Below are 11,623 nucleotides of genomic sequence, written 5' to 3'. Positions count from 1 at the left end.
GCATCGTTTGGATTTGAACGATTCCGATTCTCCATTTCGATTCCTGTTCTAAACTATTCTCGATTCCGATTCTTTGAGGTGCAGGTCAAAACAGGTCACAGCTTATTTTGCAGGAGAAAACATTTATTTTAAAAATCATAAATTTGTTTCATACTATTCACATTGTCAGTTGACTTGATACAGTTTAATTTGGTTGCTGTACTGTAACTAGGGTATTAATTAACAAATTAATAAAAAATATATAGTTTTTAAAGAATTTAAAAAAAAAATAAAAAAAAAAAATAATCAAAATGCAAACATCTTCTTAACGGTTCCGGAACTGGAAGTTAGGAACTGGTTCCTATTGGAACCGGTTCTCGGTGCCCAACCCTACTCATGAGGCTTAATGCACCCCCCCCCCATTAAACCTAGTTGTTAAAGCGGCTGTTTGTTCCCAGTGCAAAGACACTATGAAATTAACACAACAGGAGTTTTATTTCACACATTCCCGTTTCCTGTTGCTTTCTAGTAACATACTCTGTGCTAGGGCTGGGTGGTAAAAAAAAGAAAATAAAGAATCTCAATATACATATCGATCTGTCATTCTGCCCTCATATTCATTACTGGTGACGGGTATGATACCCACCACTGTGTCCTTTATGAAAAGGTTGGATGGCCTTCTCTGATTGAAAGGCATACCTATCATTGGTATTAGTTTATGTTTAAAGACCGTATTGGTTAACTTCCCCCTTACATCACAACACTGTTGGAATGGAATCTTGGAACCTATTCTACACGTTCAAATGACTGGTTGGTTCTTAGGGTTCCTCCGCAGTTTGCTCTGAACTAGGAAAAACGTCCAACACCTGGAACACCCTCCGACTGACTCTGAAGCTTCTTCCTTCTTGTGCTGCATTTTAAAGTATAATCTCCGACCACTTTGTGTCGACTTGTCGACTTGTCTTAGCTGTTTATTCGTATTTATTGTTCCTGTATGAAATTACTGATGAATTGTGTCTCGTTTTGTAAGCTTGTGGTCGCTGTAAATGAGGGTCACCTCAGTGTCTTACGAATTGAAATAAAGGTTTGAAATGAAATTAAATGAAATATTGAAAATACGACTACTGTGATTTATGAGGCTACTGTATACAATAAACAATGAACTATAAACTATACAGAGGGTTAGGAGGCAAGTACAGGCAGCGCTCCTGTTTCTAGCCTCTCGGTCTTCTCCATCCAGGCTATGGAGGAAGATAGCTTGCACTAACATGTCACTTTCAATGTCCTCCTCTACAGTGGCTTCGCTGACTCAAATGGAGAACAGGGGTGAAAGAGGAAGGATATTGAGAAGGGAACTGCCGTCTACATTACATTTCACATTGCTGACGTTTGCCAGAGGTTCTTATCCGCAGAGACACACAATAAGTCACCGCGGAGTAGGGCTGAGCCCAAACGTTTTTTTTTATTTTTATTTTTTCTCTTTGGTCTCCGCCTGATTTTCTATGCTTTTCTCCCCATCCCAATTTAGTCATTATGCCAATTCCCCCCCTCCCCTACCTGGTCGTTGTGCGCATGTTCCCCCTACTGGTCGGTACAAGGGAACCCCGAAGTCTACCACATGCTTCCTCCGACACAAGCGGAGACAGCCAGCGGCTCTCTTTTCACCTGGCAGCGAGCACTCTCATTGGTGAAGTGTAACGCGTGGGAGGTCACGCTACCTTCACCACTTCCTGCCTTTCGCTGAGCAGGCGCCCAGACCTGACCTGTAGGTGTCGCTGTCCACAACGCCAGATTACCACCCACGACTTCCCTCCCGCTAACTCAGCCAAACGAGTTAGTATGACGATCGGCCCAAGCCGCAGGCAATGCTGACTCCGGGAGTCGAGACCGCAGCCTCTTGCATTGTGACGAGCGCAATCTCCGCTACGCCACCCGACCGCCCCCGCATTCGAATTCTAAATCAACATTTGAATTTTTTATTTTTAATAAAAAAAGAAGAAAAAAATGTATTCATTCTGTTTTTTCTTCACAGTTGCAGATAAAGATTAGGCTACACTAATATTATAGTATTAAAAGAAACTGAGTTATATTCATTAAAGAAAGTTGATTTAATTGATTTAGTTGGGATGGGGCTTCTCCCTGGGCTGGGTCTGGGTCTGGAAAGTTGATTTAATGAAAGAAAAAGACTAATTCAATCAGATTAATCACTTTATTCAAATTGAGGATTTCGTTTTAGGATATTTATTAAAAAATGTATTAAAAAATGTATTAAAAAAATTAAATAAACAAAGGTTCGTTCGTAAAACCCTGACCAGGCATGCGTTGTTCATGGGACGGGGTTGCATTCCGTGCAAGCCCAGATAAGTACTCGATATTTGCATATCAATAGCGCCGGTCGTCAGGTGTGTTAAATACGTTCTCAGATACATTCACACCTAACTTGTTGTGAATGACATGTGTTACATTCCATTCGTAGAGGCAATTAGGCACTGTCTTTAGTCTGTGCTCAAGCAAGGGGACATTAAATGAGCATTCGCGGGAGCGCGCGCACGCGCGTGCACGTGGCGCCATTAGGTGCGTGCAATCCCAGTTGATTTCAATAACGCACCACTGACCCTGACGAAGTTCGAATCCCAAAAACAGGCTTCGGGGACAGCCTTACAGCGGAGCGAGATGATGTATCACCAATAGCACAGGCAGCCATATAACAAAGAGTGCAACTTAAGTGAGAGAGGGACACTATGCCTACGGCCGCTGTGGTCGTGACATGATAAGAAATTCCTTTATTGACCCCCTTGGGGAAATTCAGGAATCATAGCAGCATGGGGGAGGGGAGGTACAGGTATGGGCAGGGTAATAGTAGAGGACATAAATATAGGCAATACAATTATAGTACAGATTTTTTTTTTTTTTATAAAATACAATTTCAAAAAGTTTAATATATTTTGTAATGGGGATTATTGTCTCACAAATAATTAATATCCAAATAATTTGCAATGAATGATTTCAATTGTCCATTTCTTCTGTCAATTCATATGTGGCCATGCAACGAGATCATTTTGGCTCACTGTGTTACACCGCAACGATGAGAGAAATGAGTGTCGTGAACTTCAAAGGGTTTGTGCACACGCCGAAATGGAATCTAACCTCTCCGTGACCTCCCCTGCACAGACTTTTGGGCATATTTAACAGGCAGCTTGATCTAAAACCTAATTAATGACCTTGTGGTTGACACTTGACAGGATGTGAATTTTGACCGATTTGCAAAAAACAACACATTCATTTGAAAGTTAACACATTCCCTGCCACGTAATTTGAGCATCTTATACCACTCTCTGCCAGCACTGTAAGCCTATGGAGATGTTCACCTTCTTTGCAGGGCTATAACTTTTTAAATTGTATTGCTAAATTGACATTACTATGGCCCATTCAACATCGATTATCTATCGTTCAGGATGTAGGAACGTTTCACTTTTTCATTCATAGATTCATACGAAAATACCGTCTAGAATATAAATATGTTTTTATCGTTTTCTGCAGTAATTCCTAGAACGTGAGATATAGGCATAAACGCATATATAGATTATCAAATGCTGTTTGTTGGCGATACACGCTATATAAAAATGTTCAACTGTACATGATCCTAAACGTTATGACTGATCATGCGTGGATGAACGGGGGGGGGGTTTATAATTCTGTGATCGTCTGTAAATGCTTTATGTAGTATGGGTGATATATTGAGCAGAGCAGTTTGCATGGATAATAATAAACAAACGCGCTGAAAATTACGTCAGTGTCCTCTTACCGTTCGACGATGAGACTGGAGGAAAAAGATCCCACTTATTTGACGCGATCTCCTAAATCCATTTCTGGTTTGTATAATCATAAACAACTGCCAAATCGTATCGATTATTGCGTTATGGCAGCGATCGCTACACAGGGGCAGTATTGAAGCGTTGCAGAGTTGTGCATGCTCCCACTGCTCCGTCGAGGCTCCGTGAGGGAATTATGAATAACATGGCGAAAAAATGAAATATGATCTCAATAACGTCGTACGCCGTGGATTGGCAGAATTCGCATGAACTTGAAACACGTCGTAAGCCGTTTCCGGCGGGGGATGTGTTAATATTAGGGATGCACCGAATGGGAAATTCTTGGCCGAAACCGATACCGAAAATAGGAAACAGTTGGCCGAAAACCGAATGCCGAAAGGCCGAAAAATTATAAATATATATATGTTTTTTTTTTTTTTTTTAGCTACCTGATTATGGCAAAAGACATGATTATGGCTAAACTTAACTTAAATAATATTAATAATCACTATTATGGGCCCATAAAACATTTATTCAGCACTTTTGAATGCATACATTAATTCCAGACTGACTGCTGAAAGATTGTACAATTTAAACATTTTCTCTTTGCATACAACAAAATGTGCATTAAAGTCAAGTGCATTTTCTTTTCTCTGTAGGATAATTACAACAAAGTGCATTCAGAACAAAGCCAAGGTGCTTTAAAACTGCATAACGATTGCATAAAGACACACACACAGGACTGTTGCATTTACTACATCTCCCATGACTCTTAGCGGGGGATGACGTAGCTTACGAGAGACTACAATGATTGATGACAACTTCCTGTCCTCGCATTTCCATTTGCGGTTTAACGATACATTTTCAACAACAGATTGCTGCTAATTAAACACTTCATTTAAACGGAGTAACGTTAACGTTATGTCGAGTTCATACGTGTAGTGTAGTATGAACTCGTCATAACGTTAACATTACTCAGTGTCCACTGTTGCTGCCACCGTTGCGTCGCAGATGGATGGTACACTGTTAGCTCCGTAGCTAATCCGCTCCTAGACTACTGATGGCAGTACCGTTAACGTCGGAGCTGATCAATACTCCGTTTTTTTCTAATTTAGTTTAGAACCGGGTTTCGGGGGGCATCCCTACTCCCAAGAGGAGTTAGTTATCACAGGCTGTAGAATGCAGGAAGAGCTGCCAAGCTGCTCACGTTACATGTTGCGCATGCTACCGGTATGTCTGTAGTAGTCGCGTTTTGATGACGTCATCACAACAACACGTTATTTGACTTTCGGTCATATATTTTCGGTGCTAAAACCCTTTCGGCCGAAAGCCGAAAGAGCCGTTTTAACCATTTTCAGCCGATAATTTTCGGTAGCCGAATTTTCGGTGCATCCCTAGTTAATATGGCAGACGAAAAAATTTTAAAATCTGGATAGCGATCATACAAATATGTTGATTGTCTCATATAATCACAATCGTGTGATTATTTGATCCTTACAGCAGCCCTAACTAGCTAACAAGACAGCAGAATCAGTTAAACAGCATCTGTTTCACCTGGAACCTAAGCAAAGCAAATTACTTCTGTTCTCTGAAGGTTGTTTTTTCTGTCCTACTTTAAGCTGTCAGACACGACATCCGTCTCTCATCTTCGTTTTCTTTTGTTATCCGCTGTTTTTTTTACTTTGTATTGTATAGTTCGCATAGATCGTTGTGTATTGTTGTTTACAAATCTACTACGGTTGAGGAGCCGGGAAAAACAAGCATCCAACGTATGCAGAATGTATGTATGTAGATCTACATTTTAAAAAGCTGTGACAATAAAATAATCTGAATCTGTTTTTTTTCTTTTTTTTTTGTAATTTACCCAGAAATAATCTGCTAAACATGTTTGCTATTTTTGGGCAAAAACTTGGTAAAAACACACGTTCCCACGCCCGGTACTACCACAGTCTGCTGCTGGCCACTCTGCCTCTACAATGGAGCAGTTGGGGGTTAAGTACCTTGCTCAAGGGCACCTGGGTGGTCCCAGAGGGGGAGCATAGCGTCATGGTTCCCTTCTCCCTCCCAGATTATCCTGCCGGTCAGTGCTGCTGCCCTGCCTGTGATAGAGCCAGAGGCAGTAGAAAAGAGACCTGTGGTCCAAGAACTAGAGTAGTGGCGCTGCCTTAAATGTATTTAGGATATCATGCAGAGGAGGAGGCACAAAATATATTTATTCATTTATTAGGTTGAAAACATGACATTTCAGGCTAACAGAAGGTTTGATTCCATCTGATGGAGGTCTGTTAGATCAAAACGACATGTTTCTAACCAGTAAAATAGCCTATATTTCTGGATGCTAAGAGTGCCACGCCCCCCTCCTCTGCATAATAAGCCTGAGGCAGAAAGCAGTCACCTCGCCAGCCAGCAGGTGATCCACTAATACAATACCGATAAGGGAAACTGTGCCGATACCAAGCTGGAATAGAGGATCTACATTAACATAGATGGAACGATTCTATGAGCATCTGTATCGGCGGCGGCGCTTTACCTCGGTTCTAAAATCGGATCCCAAGAGCCACGAGTAGCATTTCAGGGATCAAAGTGACTCGATGTTCGGCCTTGTTTTCACTTCAACAGAAGTATGTTAGATCTACGAGATCTGAGACCACTTATCGATAATTATGGATAACTGGCTGCGTGAAATCGATAAGTGGTGTCACTTATGTTTTTTTTTGCATGTGTAAAAAGATTAACTGTAATACAAATGTTTACAAAAGTTAAAAAAAAGTCTTAAAAAAACATCTTACTTTATAAATAATATTACTTAACGTTAGTTTGCGTGTGTGGTCGAAAGTTCATCTCTCCCCTGTAAGTATTCCCATGTGGTGATCGACCACAGCAAGATAATTGATATCACGGCTCCAGAAAGTGTACAACTGAATTGTTTGTAAATGTCCCCAAACTCTAATTATTTCAAATATGCAACAAATATAAGACCGACCACAAATATTCTGCTCTCAAAAGTGTCTTGCTATAAATATGAATTGTATTATCATTATTATTATTATTATTATTATTATTATTATTATTATTATTATTATTATTATTATTATTATTATTATATTTCCCATGTCTGAAGACAATCCTCTGGTAAATTATTCCATACTTGGAAAAAATTAGGTGGGCTAGCTGGAGATTTCACATCGATGACATCACATAGATGAAGTCTAGATTATGTAGGCTCTACTACCATGGACGGGCCTATACTGTATAAAGCCTAGTCTAGATTATGTAGATTCTACTGGCCTGGACCTATACATACTAGGGGTGTAAAGGTACACGTATCCGTACCGAACCGTTTCAGTGTGTACCGTAAAGTACCGAACAAATACAACGGTATGTTAACACTTTAAGTGCCGAAAACGTGTTTAGGCATCTTTCCTAGCCATGCTAAAGTTGCAGAGGATGCCCTAACTCGTCTTTAATATCAATATTTCAAAAATCTGTGATCGGAATCATATTTCCCCTCTGCAGCCTTCACACACAGTTCTGAGCTAATAGATCGCTCGCCCTAACTCAATAAACAACGTTATTTGGACGTATATACTATTATACAACCTGGAAATGGACCGGGTATTTCGACATCCCATAATGGAAAAAATCCTGTTCCACGATCATCTGCCAGCGGCGCGAGGAAGCCACGGTAAGATTCAGCGTTATTTTCTAGTGTCTTATATACTAACTGATCTGATGAACATATGACCCATATTAGATGAATGGTATAACGCTGCCCACGGAATTATAAACGCCCCCTCGCCCATCCGGTCAACATCAGATGATGTGTAGTAACTTCCAGAAGTACGTCTAGTTGAAATTTATTATCTGGCACAGATCGCTATCAAACTGTATTTCATCATGCATATAATGCATTTGGAGCTATAAATCACGTTCTGGAGAAAGCTGCAGAAAAAGATAAAAACATACTTATACTTTAGACCATATTTTAGTATGAATATGTGAATGAAAAGGTTTAACGTTGATACACCCTGAACAATACATATAGGACATTGAATGGGACATAATAATGGCAATCTAGCAATAGAATTTAAAAAGTTATAGCCCTGCAAAGAAGGGGAACTTCTCCATGTTAAATAGAGCTGGCAACGGATGGTATATCATGAATTTAACCTCAGGCAGTTAAAGTGTTAAGCACTAACGACCTATACATACAGTGCAGTGCATTATGAAAGATGGCCACAAGCTATACTCAAATCCTTCATGGTTTATTTATCTGTACTCTCCAAACAAAACCACTTATCAGACCGTGTTCAAACAACCCATGGACAAATATTTGGTTTCAGATAAGAGGAGGCCTTTGATTGTAGGCTGTGCTCGACGATGCCTTATCTTATCTTCGCTGCCTCATCCGTTTTCTGTACGGCGACTAAAAAGAGCTTTGATGGGGAGAAAACACAAACACACACAGAAAGGCAAGTCTGAATCAAACAGTGGCATGCTTGAGCTGGTCCCAGGCCAGGGGTCAAACCAGTTCCATTTAAAATCAATCCAACATCATGTAAACAGCAGGGTTCTTTTCAGGAGAGAGGGTGAGTAAGACAAATAGTGATTTTAAAGGGGATTTTCAAAGACTCTCTCTCTCTCTGTTACTCTTCCTCTCTCTTGCCCTTCCTCGTCCTCTTCTTAGATTCTAAAGTGAATGGTTAATTTTTCCCATCTGTGTCAATATATTTTGTCCTTTGATGCTTCCAACACCAGGAATGCCCTCCAACGGACTCTAACGCTAAACTTCTTTTGCTGCATTTAAAAGTGTAGCACACGCACCAGTGTTGTAGCACTCGAGCCCAGGACTCGGACTCAAGTTAATTGATTATTGATAGATTTTCAGGACTCGTGACTCGACATGGACTTCAAGAGCAATGATGGCTCGGACTTGGACTCGAGCATTCGGACTCGGAAGGTGCAGGCGAGGACTCGGACTTGTTAATTGATAAGTTATTTATTTTATAATTTCTTTCAATAATTTGGCATAAGATATCGATGGCTATATTAATACTGTAACATTATTTAATGTCTTGCAAGGGGCAGACACGTGTGTTCCACCTACATGCAGATTCACGTCGATACCCTCATGTTCAGCACTTAAGATGCCTAAAGAGGTGCCCCGACTCCTTGATGACTTGGACTAGGGTAACGGGGACTCGACTACAACACTGACACGCACACGCGCCACAAGACAACACACCTCCAGAGCGCAGGAAGGAGGTGAAACCGGAGAACAGCAGCAGCAGCTCCTGGGTTTCTCACACCCTGCATGCCAGTGTTGTACAAACATGTCAGCAGCACAGACAGACGGATACCAAGACTGTTGTTGTGTCTCAGCGCCTCCCGGCCAGCCGCTCAGTCAGGTGTAAAGGACATCTTGAAGTTAACGCCGTCGTTCTGTTCCTCACATTTGACCCATTCACCCATCACACACCGACGGCGGAGGCAACCATGCAAGGAGCCAACCTGATCATCGGGAGCAGTTAGGGGTTAAGTGTCTTGCTCAAGGACACTTCCGACATGCTGCCTGGGAGAAGCGGGAATCGAGCTGGGAACCTCCAGATCACCAGACAAGTGCTCTACCTACCAAGTCACTGTTGCCCCCAATATATATATACATATCTGTCTGACTCAGTCTGAATATACCTACATATAATTCTTCTACTCAAGTCAAGTCAAGAGTTTTATTTGTCACGGCATACAAGTATACAATGAAATGCGGGGGGGTCTTGCCCGCAACGATGTGCATAATACAATAGTAATATATAATAAGAACGACATTGTGCAATAAAACAAGTAAACAAAGTAGGGCATATCGGTATATGTACATGAGTTATTTACAGAGCATGGTAGGACATGCTAGGTCCTGTGGTAGTGCAATACTACTACTTATACACCTGCATATAACCCATATAACTCGTATAATAGCATGCATAAACGCTGTATATATATATATATATATATATATATATATATATATATATATATATATATATATATATATATTCTTACCATATATATATATCCACATCTGTTTGTACATACCTGCATATAATCCTTTTTACATATCTGTAGATCTGTACATATCCCTTACCTACTGTTACTAGTTACACTGCTGGCCAGTATGACTTGTTACTACCATAGTGTCTTTATACCTGTGTATCACTGTACATATTAATACTACAACTCTGCTGTACATACATCTGATTAGCACTATTACTCAGTAGTACTCATTTATATATTTTATACCCAGTTTAAATCGCCTGTACATTGTATATTACTATTGCACTTTACTGTAACTACATTTGCACTCTGGTTGGATGCCAAACGTATTTTCATTGTAGTGTACTTGTGCTGTATGATGAGACAATACATTTGAATCTAATCTAATATTTCTGAACTGCCATTACCGTACTACATTTTAAGTACAGCGTTGGTCTACGTAGCGGTCCGATCCATTACTTTTGCAGAGCAGTGCAGGCTTTATGGAGTACAGACAGGCCATTCGTTTTGGGTCACTGGCCAAAAGATATAATCTATTTTTCACCATTAGAGAGATCGAACGTTTTCCCACTTTGATGAACATTGTTACTCTAGCTGATAGAGTTGTGCCCTTCCTGATGACTTGTCGTACAGAACTTGTAAGACGCTTTGGATAAAAGCATCAGCTAAATGACTAAATGTAAATGTAAATGTATAAAAAATGCAGAATATCCTCGTGCTTTCCTTTAATTTCTGACGTTCTGCAAATGGCATCGGGTTTTAGTGTTGAGGAAATTCTCTGTTTAAGATACTATATTTTTTACTGGTATCTGCTTGATACCAGACACCAGTAAACGATGCATCTGTGATAGTTCAGTCCTCCAGCTCCCATTGGGATGTTGGCATTGCTGACTGAAGCTAATGACAGCTGCTTATATACTGTAAGCTAACGAGCTAGCCTGTGGCTGAAAATAATGAAACTTTAAAATACACGAATGAAGGTAGATTCTGGCTAACAACAGAGAGTAGTCGGCCTATAATATAATAAAGCTCATAGGGTAGTAGACCCAATGGTTTTGGAGTCGATTAAATCAGTCTCCCATCCATCGTCCATGGAGCAACTCCAGACTTTAAACCTATGATGACATTACAAGTTTGAGTCTTGGGACCCTGAGACTGAGTTTGTTGAAATCACTCCGTTTCAGTGGCGGCAGCTCTGTTGTATTAGATTAGATTAGATAAATGTATCGTCAGTACAGTACAACGAAAAGAAGTTTGGCATCCAACGAGTGCAATGTGCAAATGTAACAGTAAAGTGCAATAGCAATATACAGTGTAGACAGGGAACAAAATAAGTACCCGCCCAGCGCCATTGGCTTGTAGATTTAATGTTTGGCGGCTAGATATTAAGGTCTGCCCGCCACCTGGCGGCTAACAAAATCCACTGCATGGGTCGGCTGTGCTCGGCGTCAATATGATGCAGGAGTGGTGAGTTGAAACTGTGTGTGTGTGTGTGTGTGTGTGTGTGTGTGTGTGTGTGTGTGTGTGTGTGTGTGTGTGTGTGTGTGTCACGTGTCCGTTCTAATGTTTACAAACAATGAACCTTTAAATGTAAATGAGATGCGCTCTGCTCACGAGGTCAAGTTTGTAACATGAGACGCACATGAGGTCTGTCTTCACCCGTTCTTTAGCCTACAAGAAAACCCTGCAATCGCGTTTTTTATTGTGCTCTGATATTTTACTATTTCGCATTTGATTTGACCAAATGGAGGCATATTCCCTGCAACAGGTTCAAAGATAACTTC

The sequence above is a fragment of the Notolepis coatsorum genome (assembly GCF_963971535.1).
Source record: "Notolepis coatsorum genome assembly, chromosome: 9".
Taxonomy (NCBI): domain Eukaryota; kingdom Metazoa; phylum Chordata; class Actinopteri; order Aulopiformes; family Paralepididae; genus Notolepis; species Notolepis coatsorum.
The sequence above is the reverse complement of the archived record's forward strand: the minus strand, read 5'-3'. Positions refer to the sequence as shown.